The sequence below is a fragment of the Lutjanus erythropterus genome, chromosome 4 (genome assembly GCF_056507025.1).
Source record: "Lutjanus erythropterus isolate fLutEry1 chromosome 4, fLutEry1.hap2, whole genome shotgun sequence".
Lineage (NCBI taxonomy): Eukaryota > Metazoa > Chordata > Actinopteri > Lutjaniformes > Lutjanidae > Lutjanus > Lutjanus erythropterus.
Window position 1 is genome coordinate 47,531,172 of NC_139320.1, and position 15,019 is coordinate 47,546,190.

General features: G+C 38.6%; 1 protein-coding gene across 1 annotated transcript in view; it reads right to left on the bottom strand.

The window, feature by feature from the left end:
- Positions 1-6,977, bottom strand: part of foxn1 (forkhead box N1) — a 32,700-nt gene extending 25,723 nt beyond the window's left edge. The window contains exon 1 of the mRNA XM_084716645.1: positions 6,886-6,977. The gene's annotated coding sequence lies outside the window, so the exon portion shown is untranslated. The remainder of the gene's footprint in view (positions 1-6,885) is intronic.
- Positions 6,978-15,019: the final 8,042 nt, after the last annotated feature.

Consider the following 15,019-nt stretch of genomic DNA (forward strand, 5'->3'; position numbering starts at 1 on the left):
GGGGGGGGGCGACGGCCCAGAGGGAGCACTGATGAGGTCAGCGGTTGTAACCTGGTTCGTTTTGTTTGTCTGTCAGTAGTGAACTGAATCATGAACGGCTCTTTTAGTTCTGTATTAAGTCGGGTAGACTGACGTATTCAACTGAACAGGGTTAGGGTTAGGGTTAGGGTTAACCTCATCCTCCTGCACTCTCTATGCTGCTACAGGATGGAGATGCATGGGAGACGGCAGGTTTACAAGTGGGACACCCCCTCAGATGGTCTACCCAGCATTACTCTTACCTTTGATACATAAGCTCATTTTGTTGATTAGAATTTTTAACATTTTTAACTTTTTTTTTTGCACAAAAACGATTGTGATTTTACAGAAAAACCAATGATGATGAGACTGAGACAAAATACACAAGGACACACAAACCACAAACAAACAAAACAGCTGAAAACAGAAAGCAATTTAAAAATATTTAAAATATTTAAAAATAATAAATAATGCAATACAAATATTCTTAAATTTTCTTATAATGATATTGTATTGTCATTTGGGCAGGGGTCTTTTATAGTATGTGTGTATTGAATGATAAGAGGTGTAATAATAATAATTACAACCACACATGTATTTAGGAAAGTGTAAAGTGAAAATTAATGGATGCATAATTAAATAAATAGTTTATAACTGATATTTGGAAGTGTTTGTTAATGAAGGATGGAGGGTCCTGGCAGAGCTTGAGTTGAAACAGTTGAAATATTTAGGAGTGGGAACATTGTCACTAACTTTTTTAAATGCAGGTATCTTTACTTAAAATTTAATATTTTTACATTGTCCTCCTCTCTTTTTTCTGTCTGTGCCATTTCGCTAAGCCCTTCAAACCAAACCAACGAGTCGGTTGCCCTGTTAAACCTCTCGCCGAGATCCCGGTCCCCCTCACTCGTCTTCTCAAAGGCGCCCGAACAGGCTCAGCGACTGTCGCTTCTTTGAAAAAGCGCTCATTGTGGTTAATGTGATATGGACATCCTTGACATTACAGTTTCCCATCATCAAAGGAGTCAACAGGGAGGACAAGATCGAGAAGTTTTTATGGGAATATCATCAAAAACAGTGAGGTTTGGAAGGAAAATACGGCGCTGTTAGGAGTTACAAGTGACTAATCTGTCATCCAATTATATAGAAACAAGGCTGACTGAAGAAAATGATGTTAGTTATGAATGAATAACTTCACTTACTCATCTACAGAGTTCTAGTTAGGAAGTGGTGTGAGGCTTCAAGTTATTTTCAGATGAAGGTGGCACTTGTCACTGCGTGCCAGGCATGAGGTACTACAAATCAACATTGAGAAGGCCTCGATATTTTTTAGCGCTCCAATGACGCGGTGACTTGCCAACCAGTCTTAGGTTTTTGTCTTGCCACGTTCGCTTCCCGTCAAACCACAATTTCCATGCCATGTGGACAGTGGACTTGCCAGTTTCTAGTTTTATTTAACCCTGTCTTTTTTGCAGCCAGGGTTGGGTTAGAGCGTGCAGCGGCTTGTTCTACTCACAGAGCGGAGCGAGCATCAGTAACCTCACTGGCACCTTTACGGGATTAATGAGCTTGGATAAGTTGTTACGGGAGATAACTGGCCGGCTTTCACTGTCTTCTCTAGTTTAACGTATTTACTAGCGTTAGCCGTCAATCAGCCCCTGGCTGCCTCAGAAGCTCACCAACATGGTATGTACGCCACAACAGTGAGTGAGATGTCAAAAACCTATTAAAGGGGAAATATTACAGAAGGATATTCAAACACAGCTGTGGTAACGATGACAACAACATACGAGAAAGGAAATCACATGTGCTTCCTCTGCAATATAAACAACAGCGTTGTCATGGTTACAAGAGAGAGGGGAGAGGGAGGTTTTTTATTTCATGCACTTTGTAAAACGACTAAATAAGTACTAGAATGTTCAAAATAAATTACAGCGCTGAAATTGAGAAGTTTGGACGAAAAAAGGTATCATTGGGTACCAAAATCCAGGTACCAGTTTCTGTACCATAGAGGTCCAAGTATGAACGGTACCCAACCTTAACCATCGATACATGATCGCTGACTCTTCACAACAGCACTCACTGACGTCAATACTTCACTGGTGACCCTGAGACAACGTAGCTGGCCATGTTTGCCCGTTTTGTAGCCATGTGGCCAATAGAGTGAAGTTAAGGTAAGCCTGCAATGAAAAGCAGGTACACCACATGCACACACACACACACACACACACACACACACCACTGTCCAAGCTTGCACTGAGCACTTATTCCCCACTGTTTGTCATCATGCCTCTTCACCACATGAAAAATAACAAGCCCAAATCTCCCTGTGGAGCCACGATGGGTTTTGAACCATGCACTGCTGTAGGCAGAGGAGCTAACGCACATTTTCTCTCTGAAAAGACCTGTGATTGGCCAGAGTCTCCCGGCATGGGATAGATATTGTAACGCCTGAAACACAGCCAAGAGGAGGAGCAGAAGTGTAGTTTTCTCTCAGAGAACCTGAATTACATAATGCTGAAAAGTTATTATGGATTTCTTGCCCAGTGACAGTAAAAATAAACTGCCTACCCCAGCTTTAAGGACCTGCATACTTCTTCCAGCACCACATTTGAAATATAAACTGTTCCAGAAACCTAAATAGTTTGGATATGTCAAACATCTTAAAATCAACAAATTTAAGAAATCTTTCTTCATTTTCTTTTCTTTTATTAACTCATAACTCATATATTCTTGCTTTATCTGTGATGGTAAATTGCTGCTGGCACTAAATACTGGTTATCAGCAACTGTAGGGGGAAAACTTTCTGTTTCTGTCTTCAATAATCATGTTGGTCAAACCCAATATAATTATTCTCTGCTCAATATGAAGAAAATAAGCGTGTTTTGATATTAATGCTGACCAGATGCTCCATTCAAGCAACCTCACACCACTGCTCAGGAGTCACGTGCTGCCGTCACGCTCTCAACCTGTGCAGCAACATCTGCCAAGCATGCAAATTATGTGATTGTTTATGAGTCAGTTATTGGCAGAACTTAGAAGAGAGCCAACAAATAAATGTCAGTGTCAATGTTGAAGATGTAACTAGTTGTGTTTTGTTTACAATTTCTGATCGTATTGTCATGGTTAACAAAAGCTCAGAGTTTGACTTACAGGATAAAGTTTAAACATAAAATAGTTTTTTGGTCTGAGATCCCACCTGTCTGGGGTCATGTGGGATTTGGAGCCCTGTGCTTGAATATGTCACCTGTTGCAAATTGTGCAGTGTCTTTTGAAGGGATGGAAAGTAACTAAGTATAGTTTGACAGCTTTAGTCACTAGTTACTTTGTAAATTAACATTTTACGGTAAAAAACAAACAGGATCAGTTTATAAAATACAATTTACAACTCTCCGCCCCTTAAATACCTCTTCAAGAGACCACATTATCTTATATGTCACTGAAAATAGAAGAGATTAGAGCAGTAGCTCCCAAATTTTTGTGACAGGCTCCCCTTCAGTAGCTGAAAAAATTCATGCACCCCCACCCACACATTTTTAAATCAATCTTTAATGAATGGGGAAAACACCTGATAAAAAAAAAAAAGGATTCAAGCTGAATTTTAGTGAAACAAGGGTTAACATGATAAAAAAAAAAAATCATTTTGTTTACTCTATATTTTTTCCCTGGTTATCAGGCAGGGACCTGACAAAATGTCCAGCACTTTACTGTAGTAAATTACATATTTACATATACTCAAAATTATTATTTCATTCCTTCATCATGTGCAGTTAGGTTTTACCGTGCTCCAAACAACCAAAATTAAAGGGATAGTTCACCCAAAAATGTAAATTCAGTCATTATCTAATCACCCTCATACTGATTGAAGACCAGGTTTAGTTTTTCACAGGAAAACAGTGTTGCAGAATCTCCCGAACGATGTAACTGAATGGCGATGAGTTTTCAAACTTAAAAAATTACACCATGTTTTAAGCCTAAATCTTCACTGCCGATCCTTAGCTTGGATCCACATTCACGTGTGCGTGCACACTGTCTGAACTGGGTGTGACGGACTGCGCGCGCGAGTGAACAGCATGTCGGGGCTTTAGGAGACTTGGATTACGCCAGATGAGCTGTTTGGACGCATTTTATTTATTTATTTTTCGGTAGTTTTTTCCATTTGAAAACTTCAATTGGGGTGAGCAGATAATGACTGGATTTTCATTTTTGGGTGAACTATTCCTTTAAGCCATCTTTCATGATAGACTTGTACAAAAGGGTGACATATTAAAGGGAAACACAACAAGTGACTTATTATGAGAGTAAAGCGATTACAATTTCAAGCACTTTTCAAACCTTGAAAACACCACATTAAAATTCGAAGGTTAACAAGGATTTCCAGCACCAGTAGAAAGTTTAAAAATATTATTAGAAATGTGTGTATCAGAACTTGGATCTTTCTTTGTTCCTCTCCCATTAATCATCTCAGAGCTCCTCAGATTTATCTGGTGGGGTTGATCCCTCGGTTGGCGACCACCGCACTAAATTACTGAAGTAAAACCAACTCCACTGAAAACTACATGTGCATTTATTCATCTGTATTAATAATCTGATAACAAAAAATATAATACTCAAAATAAGTACTTTTTTGTAAAGATATTTTTTATATGTAGGTACATTTTGATTATAATACTTCCATACTTTTACTTAAGGAGGATTTTAAATTAATGACTTTTCTTGTTAAAAACAAATAAAAGATCTGAAGACTTCCTGTTTTGGCGCATTTTCTCCGTGATCTTTGGTAGTCGGGTTCGTTGTCATAACTTAAAACGAACTTCCGGGACAAGCAAGATTCATCGCGATCGATTTTTATTATGACAGATTTAAGAGCAGGAATCAGGTTGGAATGAAAAGGGCATTTTGTATGTTTCTTCTCATCTGTGATCAAAACCGAGACCTGATTGAAAGTGACTCAGACGGACAAGGTTTTACATGTTTACTCACTGGATCCAGACTGGATGACTATCATTGCAAGCCGTGAACGAGCGCTGATTATATCTGGGTTGGTGTTATCTGCTTTATTTGCTTGGAAATTGATTTTATGACCTGCTTGTCATAAATATCTGTGTAGTGTGGATTTAGATAAGTGCTCTATGTATAACTATTATTATATTATTATCATTTTATTACATTACCTTACTGTATGATTGTGACTATTCCAACTATTCCAGATCTTAAAGGGTGTTTTTTATTATTTTGCTTTAAAAATCATGCTTAGACTCATGTAAACATAATCCCTTTCAATCATCACTTACAACACATTAGAAGTGTGTGCTGGTGTCTGCATCTGGCAGAATTTTCTTATGTTTCTCATCGTTTTTCTGTGCTCGGGACGCTTCACCAAATCAAAACACTGGTATTTGATCTCCTGGTGAATTTCTGGTGCGTTTAAAAACAGCTCAGACAAATTCTACTGATTCTACCTTTAATGATTTAACGATATAAGGGCAGGCACTTTAATATTTCTAAAACTTTTCCTTAGGTAAGATTTTAAATGAATGTAATGGAGTACTTATAAATTGTATTAGTTGTTGTTTTACTTAAATACAAGTAAAAGATGTGAGTACTTCCTCCACCACTGCTGTTTTCATTCATTTTTCTGTGATCATTGGCGCTTGGATGTGGTGTCATAAATTAAAACTACTGAGAAAAACACATCCAGCAAGATTTTCATCTAAGGATTTAAGACCTGGTGTCAGGTTGGGACAAAGACAAAATGTATGTTTCATGTCATCTGTGATAAAATCTGAGACATGATTGAAAGTGACTCCAACTGACAAGTTTCCCATGTTTAGTACATACGCTGTCACTGGAACCCAATCTAATGACTGTCACTGTAAACAGTGAATGAGTGATGTTTACTTCTTTGAGAATGTTTTTGCTGTGGTTCCATAAGTTCACTTATATTATTATAATAAAAAATATTATATATATTTCTATTACAATGCATATCATTACATCCTTTTATTGCTTTATTTTTTCGGATCACCTCCTTTAAAACAAGTTAAAAAAAATTGTCGTTCCAGCCGTCAGGATGTGAATAATTTCATTTTACAAATTTAAAATAATGATCACATATATGTTTATATTCCCCAAGATGACAATTCAAAATATACACTACAGAATTATTTCCTGGGTGCTTGCGTGTATATATGTAAATAAATAAATATATATTGTTTTATTTTAATTTACTTTATATTTTATCTGATTCTATACTAAATTTCATTATGTGTGGATGTTCTATTTGTTGCGTGAGTGGACTAAAACTTTTGTTTCATTGTGCAGCCCCTGCTGTATAAAGACTAATCAGTTACCTTGATCGCTTTATAGTATTCAGTGCAACTTTTCTGAATTGTGCGAAAGAAAGGCAGCAACCTCTGAATGTCTATAACAGTCTGTGACGCTGACAATAATACAATATAATACATACTACATAACACTGTCAATAAAAGCTACATAACCAACAGAAGACAGTTTATCATATATATTACAGATGAGAGCACACAAACACTTCACACAGCTGTTTATGAAGCAGAGCTGATCTTGCCTGTGGTTATCAGAGGACAAGAACAGGAATATCTGTTTTTCTTAAGGCTAATCGTCTGGATTATATACTGACAACGCTGACGTGAGAGAGCTGCTGCTCAAAGTTCACAGGGGTTATCCAGCATTCAACACCTACAGCTTTGCCAGCAGCATCAGCACAGCACCCTGTTCTCTGTTAGTTACTACATAAACATGAGGTAAAATTGAGTGAACATCAAGTGTAAATCAGAGCAAAAATGTTGTAGGAGTTTATCTAAGTAGCAACATTCACAATTAACTCACCTAATCTTTCCAATCAATGCCCGCTCTCTTCTTAGTGGGTTTGAAGCTTCAGTCGGATTTTCTCACTCCCACTTCTCTCCGTGCACTTTCACCTGACACTGAGTCACTTCGATTAGATTGACTGTCTAAATATGTATGAAAGTGGTTGATGGGCTGGTTTCAGATTTTGGCAGCTCAGAATATCATCCTCATTCTGTGTGTGTGTGTGTGTGTGTGTGTGTGTGTGTGTGTGTGTGTGTGTGTGTGCGTGTGTGTGTGTGTGTGCGCATGTGTGTTTGGCACTTGTCCAGGCTAGCCCAGGAATAAGATATACAGAAAGAAAAACCTGCTGCAACAGGTTCCAAAAGATCTACCGGTGCAGTCATTGGCAGCTGGCAGCGCTCTCTTCCTCCTTCCATCACTCTTTCTTTGCCTCACTGAATGGTTACTTGTCTGAATGGGACATAAGATACACGACCGATCACAGCCAGTGGCAGAGAGCGGGCGCCGTGCCCTGGTTTCTGAGCTCGCCAAAGGCTGTGTTACTGTAAATGTGATCTAGCTATTTCAACTTTAAAGTTGAGATGAAATTTTTTTTAAAGGCTTTTTAACCTTTGAAGATTATATTTCACAATATATGCCTTTGCATTTTTATTTGAAAATTGTGGAAAATCCAATCATCTGATCAGAATAAAATATGACACATGCATAAGCTAAAACCAACCAGTGTCAACTGATAATATAATCATCCTGTCAATCAGTTTTCAACCTTCTGCAGTGCAGCACTAAGGCTAAGATTCATGTGTTAGATAGTTAGCAAGCATGTCGGTGTGTCTTCCAAGATGTTCCCCACTTCAGACCCTGTTCTGTTTCCCCACAATAGCGTGGTTACACGCTGGCTAGAATTTATTCACTTTGAAAAAAGCTGCATCTGTGACAGCAGATTACAGTGCACTGCTTCAGCAGCTAGCTAACATTAGCTACATGGAGCATATGATGGGCTGGGAGCCAGGTCTCACTGATGAACAAAATGTAAAAAAAAAAAAAAAAAAAGCACAATTTCATAGTATGTACAAAAACACAACTTAATGACTTTAGGTCAGAGTTTCTGCTAACTTAGCAGTTAGCCACTGTTAGCAGATAATTGAACAAATACAGGCTCCAAGACCGACAGGGAATACAGTTCCAAGGTCATTTACAAAGTTCCTGATGGAAAATTTTATTTGCACAGATATATTATAATGAACTAGACAGTGGATGCACAGATGGCGCCCATTCAGTCCAATGAGAGTTGCTCGCCTGGTGCATAAGCTGAAAAAGTTTTTTAGCTTCTGGGTTTACTTCCTGGTTATGTGGCCCACTGCGCAATAGAGTTTCCCCCCTTACCCACACTTGCAAGTTCCTGCTCAGCCCCATAGACTTTACATTGTGATGTCACAAATTTTTAAATGGCTTTTTCAGGCTTGAGGAAAGTTTTACAAATATAAAAATTCCATGAATCAAACATTCATGATAGAAAGAGTCATAACTGACCTTGTCTGCAGTTTGAGGTGTCCTGTCAACAGTTTTATAGGTGTTTCTTTTGTAATGGTGACCTACGGGGCAAAATGCTTCACAGGCTGGTGGGGATTTTTTTTCCCTGCAATACTGCAAATGGCCACTAGAAATAAATTGGCCACAAGGCTGATCAGCAAAGCCCTGTCTAGTTCTACAATAAGTCTATGTTTACTTAGTGCTAAAGTGACTAATTGCCATTAGTTTGGTTAGCACTCTGCTTTCCCTTTGTCTGCTGCACATTTATCCAAACACATGCACAACTAAATACAAGCTGGGTCGTTAAAGCATGCAAGAACACAAAGAACACAAGCCAAGTTACAGTTTGAGCAAACTGAACCAAAAGCTCGGGCTTCTCAGATAAATACAAGCAGTCAATCTGGTATTTTCAGTTTCTGAGAACGACAATAAATGTCTTGGCTAACGGACATACCCACCAATCAAGCTGTTGTGGTCTGCGGGATATGAAGTGAAACTACCATCAGGCGGCTCCTACACGTGTTTTACGATGTTGCGTGCGAGCATTTTCTTGAGCGATTTAATGCGAGTTCCTCTCTGAAATGTCTGCAATCACAGTTTGAGGCTCAGGGAGAATGGGAGGTTGTAAAATAAAGGAGTAAGAGAGAGAGAGAGAGAGAGTAGAGGTATGTCAATACAGGTAGATTCATATCCTATCCTCGCAATGAACCAGGAAAACAGTAATAGCCTTAGCTCGTAGCTATACCTTGAACAAACCGTGTCCTCGGCGAGAGGGTGAGGCAGAATGACAGAGAGATGGGGGATTAATTACAGATTGAATAAACTCTTGTGTTACAGTGCGGGGCCTCTGCAGAGAGAAGCTACTGCTGAAGGCTCTTTCTGCCAAAGATGGAGTTCTTGAGGAGGGAGTGATGTGGGAACAGATTCCTCCACTGAAAGTCTCATTGTCTTCTGGGAGAAAAAAAAAAAAAAAAGAATTGCCCCAGTGCTCGGGGGTTCTCAGTGGCAATGTCATGTTTCTCCACAACTATAAAATGTTATTAATCCTTTTGCCATTTAGAGGAAATGTTGTGTTTATTAATACCATTTACTGACAGACAGTTTGAGATATCAGCTCTTCGGTATGAGTCACTGTCCCCAAATTAGGGTTAGGCTCTCTGGACAAAAACAAACATATAAAAAATAATGACAGGCTGACGGGTAACTGTTGGACGACTTAATCATGCTGACAACACACACACATCTTTGCTATATTCAAATTAGTGTCTTGTCATCCAAGTGGAATTTAGACATGCTGAGCCAATACCTGCTCAGTTGTTATGAGTCATTCATCTAGATCCAAAATAATGATTCATGATGATCAGCCAGGATTTGTACTATACTACCATAAAAACGTCAAACACTGATGTTTTGTACTGTTTTGTCGGTAGGATGAAACCTTCAGGTATATTGTTCCTTTGACCCCCCCCCCCCATGTTTGTCACAGCTAGTGCTTCAGCTTTGACCGCTGTAGGCTGTTGTGGGCGGATCCCTTTTCTGTTCGTAAGCATAATGAGTTTTTATGTTCGGAGCGGAGCGGAGCTAAAGGCAGAAAAAAAATCCCCAAACATGTCAGCTTATAGCAGCCAGCAAATTTTTTCGCTGAAGAAAATACAAGCTCTTCTGAATATGTAGGGTCATTCGCTCTCCAGCACTTCGAGACTTACTTCCTTTAGTTCTCGTTAACCAATCAGAGCAGACTTGTCAACTCGTGCACGCTCACTCAATGGATGGACAAGCTTTTTTAGGGCAATTTTTGACATTTTATTTTGCTAATTTAAATGGCTAGTACACCCAAAAATGAAAATTCAGTCATTATCTAATCACCCTGATGCCGATTGAAGGTTGGGTTTAGTTTTTTTTTTTTTTTTAGTCCACAAAACACTGCTGGAGTTTCACGGGAAAAACAGTGTTGTCGAATCTCCCAAACAACCGGTGACCAGTTTCTGAACAGAAAAAAATACTGTTGGTCTGGCATAACCCAAGTCTTCTAAAACCCCAACATGCTGTTGACTTGTATGCGCTCACCATCACACCACACACACACACACAGGTCAGACGATGTGCGCGCACATGTCAACATGCCTCCAAGCTAAGGATCTAGAGTGAAAATTTAGGCATAAACATGGCGTAAATGACACCTGTCAAATCAACTTTGCATGTTGGGGCTTTAGTAGACTTGGATTACACCACACAAGCATGGAGGCATTTTATGTTTTTGTTGTTGTTGTTGTTGTTGTTTTTCTATTTTTAATGTGAAAATTGGTTACCATTTACTTGCACTGTTTGGGAGATTCTGCAATTCTGTTTTCTTGTGAAACTCCATCAGAACTCGGCTATTTTCACATCTAACGTGGTGAACTGAGGATTTATTTTGACCAAACCCAAGCTGGTGGTGGTTTCTGTCTCTTGAGTTTAAATGAAGCGTGTTTTACAAAGTTACCATGGTAAAGCTCATGTTTGTTCAGTAGAAGCAAGAAACTGAGTACAGAAGTTGATTGGTTCTGTTTTTCTCTTTGATAAGGAAAAGGTGTGAATATATTGACTTTCTTGATATTTTGTTAATGCATCTTTCCCAACTTTCATCTTATTTCATTTAACCATAGCTGTCTATCATTTGGGGGTGGAGGTGGGGCGGGGGTTGTGATTGGTGATAAAACGGCATTTATGAGCTATTAGTATTTCAACTCTGGCACCAACAACACAGAAGGATTACATTTTAGTCCTGTTATGTGGCTGAATGCTTTTGGCTCCACTTTTTTCTTAGGTTTGCCTTTAGCACAACCATTACATAATCAGGATGTCAGCTAAAAATGAATGTATTGAATAATACGCTTGCAACAGCATTGTAGAGATGAGTCAGTTTAGTCACTTCTCATCACTATAAAATTTCCTGCAATCACATTTGCTACCACCCTAATAAATTCTCCTTTTGTTTCTCAGTGACAGAGATTAAGAGTGTTCCCATGATTAAAGCTAAAATTATCAGTCTCATGGCACGTGGTGTGAGGGGAGATGGAGAGACGCTGTGCTGCTGCCAGGTGAGTCCTGACTAAGATTTCAGCATTTATGGGAATTAATGGGATCACTAATCACTTAATTAAATCAATGAAATACTCTGGCAGTGAAAATAGAAGCATGTCTATGGGCAGACTTTGGACCAAACCAGTGTGAGGCATAATGAGGTGGAGCAAAACTTAAAAATGTAGTTTTGCAGACTGGATTTTGGTAGGGATGTGTCCCTGTCCAATCCCTGCTTGGACCAGTGTGATATAGAGAAGTGAAGTCACGCCGTTTCATACATATTTTTCTTTTTGAAGATTTCTGAAATTTTTCTTCTCTGGATTGTTTAATGTGGATTCTCTAAGAAATGGAGAAAATTAAGTCGCAAGCAATAAGTCTAAAAACACAGAGAACATTTTGTTTGAGAAATTTGCTGTCTGCTTCCCTCAGATTTGTCTTTTGACCTCTTGCGTGGTCTGAACCTGAAGTTGGAAATCACCGCTTTAAAGGAGAAATATACAAAATTCAGTCTCACTTATATGACACCAAACAAATATGTAAATATAGCAAAGCAATGGTGTCCTGAACCATGTAGTGTTGTAATCCCAGCATTCATTACAAAAATCGTGATTCATTCCAAAGTTTTACCGTCCAAAATAAACATCAATTAAATTGATTCCATTCTTAGAACCTGCACCACAGGTCAACAACCTCAAGATCACAAAGACCGCCGCTCCTCTCTTTATATCTGCCTACTTCAATAACCAGAGGTAGGGTGCTGGCCACAAAGGGACCTCTCCTCAAATTAAAAGCTATGAAATGTTCTGTGTGGAACCCCTCTTTAATTTGAATGTAGTTTCAGATTTCTTCTTTCCATTGTTCATTGTGAATCTTTACTAGTTTTTCTTTAATTATGTTTATATTACAAAGCAAATTGTTCCTGAATATATACTTTAAATCAGAAAACGAAAATAATACAGAAACCTCTTTTGCCCAAGGATTATTATAAGTTCTATCCCAGTTAAAAATCTTTTTGGTCAGCTTTTCCTCTGGCAATTGAACAAGGTGGTTCCACAACTAAACTAAGAAGTAGCCTCAGAAGCAGGCTGCTATTTTTAGTTGTAGACATAGAAATGTTTCTTTTTTGATAGTTTTTCATACAGATTTGTACAAATAGTGATTTTAGTTAACGCGCAAATCTTGTTTTGACAACCTCAGAGCAGAAGTCTTAGGGACCCCTTGTGATTTCACAAAGTCTCTGAAACTCTATATTGTTTTGGTATCAAAATCCTCCCTGTTTTTGAGGTCTCAAGGAAAGTAATCTGGGCCAAACATCTGAGGAAAATCAGCCCGAAACTCCTGTAGTGTCGTGCCTGGATTGGTTTCACAGTTTGTCTGAGGCTCTATTTGAAACCAAACATGAAATGGCAGTTGCCTGATCACAATATTTCTTGTATTACAGCTAAACAGTATATGTAAATTATGTTTCTATGCTGAGAAATAACAAGTGTGGCAGTATGTGTCAATTTCTTTTTTTTTTTCAGCTTTATCAAATAAGCAACGCACAAGGCTTACAGGTGGTGCACTTCACTCTACAGTGGAAGTAAATGTCACATACAGCACCTTTAACTCCTAACATTCATTCATGCTTTTAGTTATTGACTTGTTTTTTTAATTTTACCCTTTTTGAGTTTGATTTATTGCAGGACTCTTGTGTTCATGTTAGCTAACTGAGCTGATAAAAGTGATCCAGGCTGGAAACAGGGGTAAAAAGAGGAGAATCGAATGCCCCAAAGGTCTCCAGCCAGAATCAAACCACAGACAATGTGTTATCTTAACCCTGAGGATACACCTCAAAGAAAAAAACTACACAACAAGTCATTGTTGGCAGCAACACACCTCTTCTCTGGAAGAAGTTTAATATAGTGACAGAGGATGCCAATAAATTTATAGTCCAGGGTTTGTTATAAATGATAGCAACGTGTTGACTGGTAGTCTTTCTTGTGGGCCACACCTGTGCAGAAGCATGTGCTTTGACAATACTTTTTTTTCCCAGCACCTATTCAATGGATCATGTGCTTTGTGATAAGTTGAACCCACACCTTAACCTGCCTGTGCCAGTAATTTAACAGTATGAAGCAACATGTTTGCCTCTGCACAGTCTATTTTACAGTAAGTGATTTTATTAGTTTCAGAACAATTGTAATGATTTTATCCAATAAAAAAATATTCATAAATCAGAAGCTGAGTGGAAGGTAAAGCCAGTGGAAATCCAATTCCATATTTTATGTCATCAGAAACAGTGATTTATGGGTGTCCTTTGAAAACTCAGAGGAAAACATTCAAAGACCCCGAGGCAGGAAGATTTATCACCGACTTCACTTTTTGGCTCAGGGTGAGGTTATATAAATTGAGGAATTACTTTGCTTGTCCCAGGGATATCTCATAATAAAAAATGTGCAGCTGTTTCCCCAAATGATCACTGTTCTCGATAATATTCACAGTTACCATTTCATCACTGATTCAGGTCACTTTCGGGTTAAGAAATGAAAATTATGGGTGGTAAAGCTTTCCGGAGAGTTTGATAATTGCACATTCACATCTCATTAATAACACGCTTGCACAGGGTCAGTAAGTTGGGACTTACACGTGCTGACAATCCAGCCGTTCAGCAGAAAATGTGCTGCGGCGGTTTACACCCTGCTTGTCTTTCATCTGTTTAAAAGTCACAGAACACACACTGGGGCAGGACTGAAGTGGGAAAAAGGCCTAAAGTAATCAGAATGAGGCGACAGAAGAGAAATGAAGATGTTGTCTTACCTGTGATAAGTGACGTCCATCACGCCTCCGTTACCTTCCATCGCTGTCAGAGACAATTTAACAAGAGTTTTGCCTTTGAATGATGCTGTCTTTCAGTCTTTACCAGAAGAATGGTCCCTAGATTAAACACAAACGTTTTTGATTTCATAGCTGCTCAGTCGTTTGACCTCTGTGCACTGTAGATTCACCACTTTAAAATCCTTTTTGCTCGGGCCCCTCACTTACAGCAGATATACGGACCCCTGCCAAGGACTTCGATGACATCAGTTTCCTATAATTAATTTCCCTTAACTTGATTCATTTTGCTTTTCTCCCACATTGACCCTTTGAAGGGATTTGCCTTCTGTCCATTTGGCTCCCTTTAAATCATTCGGGGACCCAGTGGTCCTAATCCTATGGATGTCAATGAGATTTGAGCCCGTCATTAAATTTAACCGTCTCGGTCAAAAACTGCAGCATCTCTGTTTCAAACATGTGTTGAGCAGTTTTTTTTTTGTTTTGTTTTGTTTGTTTCTCAGTCAGTGTGTGTTACAGTAACAGGATAAAACTGACCGAGGCTTATAAGCGGAATCATAAATATTTTGGTAGCTACGACGTCCATGTCTATAATGCATTATAAACAAACTTATAAAGCATTATAATCTGCCTGTAGCACTGTATAATTCTATACAAATAAATTATTAGACTGTCTGTTCTGAGGTTGTCAAATTAAATTTAATTTGCATGTATTAATTAAAATCACAATTTATACAAAGGTCTC